Genomic DNA, 1,436 nt, shown 5'->3' on the forward strand with positions numbered 1-1,436 from the left:
TATGTCACTGGACCCATTCCTACCATAAATCCTGAGGATTATGTTTTTCTAAAAGCTGTCTTGTACACAGGCTGTCTCCTGAGAGACCCATTCCTTACTCATTCCCAACCTGCCCTTACTGAGCCTTTCTGGTTACCAAGTTCACTGCTCTTTCTCCCATATTCATCTTAACCTCATCTCTATTGCTTGTCACCTTGATTTCTCTCCTAAACTGCCATGACTCACATCACTCTGAGTAATGTCCCTCCAGTTCTGTCTAGTTCTTATCCCAGTGCTATCCCCTCAGGCTCACTGGGTTCATCCAGACCCTCCAGGTAAGAGTCATGCAGTTTTTACATTTTAAAAGTCAGATTCTCCATGGCTTTTGGAAAAATACCCATACCTCAAGAAACCCTGAAGAGGTGATCAAATTTCTCTCACAACAATATTTCCCATAAAGCTTAAAAAAAAGCAATAATAAATTTATATTTCACCTTTTTTGGTACAGTACTTTCCTTGGTGACTCAGATGGTAAAGAATCTGCTTGCAATGCAGGAGACCCCAGGTTTGATCCCTGGGTGGGAAGATGTCCTGGAGAAGGAAATACAACCCACTCCAGTATCTTTGCCTGGAGAATTCTATGAACAGAGGAGCCTGGCAGGCTACAGTCCATGGGGTCACAAAGAGTCAGACAGGACTGAATGACTAAAACTTCTATACTTCTGATTTGTGGTAGAGCTAGTTGAATACTTTGATGGCTTTGAGAGTTGAGAGCTGAGAGGCTTCCCAGTCAGTCTCACCCAAACTCCATCCTCTGATGATAGACTACACTGTCTGTCAGAGACAGGCACAAAACAGGTTGGTTAGTCATAGCTCTCTGTCTCCCTAACACTATGGTTGGTTCAGAGCATGAGACTCAAAACCAATCTATTATCGAGAGACAGCTGGTCTCTTTCCATTTGACTTTAGTTGTGGTGATAACCCCTAGTGAAGCTACAGGCCATCTTTCCAGCTACACTGAGAAAGCCGACCTCAAATCTGAAGCTGAGCAAAGCCTTTCTGAGTCTGAACATTTCCATGACATACCAGCTAAATATTACTGAGGTCTTAACCAATGACCTCCCAATCCTGCCTGAGATTTTATCTTTTCCCAGAAGCCATCTCTCAGTTTGATAACTTTTTTGCCATCTACAAAGGCTAGGAATGAGAACTAATTTTATTTTCAAACCTAGTAAGTACTGAATCCTTTGTATTTCTTTTAAATTTTATTTGAAAACTGAACTGTTCCTTTTAGGCTCATCTCTCTCCAATTTTAGTAGGAGAATACAGGTGGCACTTGAACACTATTTGGAAAAGTCCTGAGCAGGATCACTGAGTTCATTACTTGGATAAAAGTGTGGCCAAACTTACCACCATCACATAAGAAGGGTACCTTTTTTCTAGCTTCTAATAACATT

This window comes from Bubalus kerabau, chromosome 5, assembly GCF_029407905.1.
Source record: "Bubalus kerabau isolate K-KA32 ecotype Philippines breed swamp buffalo chromosome 5, PCC_UOA_SB_1v2, whole genome shotgun sequence".
Classification (NCBI taxonomy): domain Eukaryota; kingdom Metazoa; phylum Chordata; class Mammalia; order Artiodactyla; family Bovidae; genus Bubalus; species Bubalus kerabau.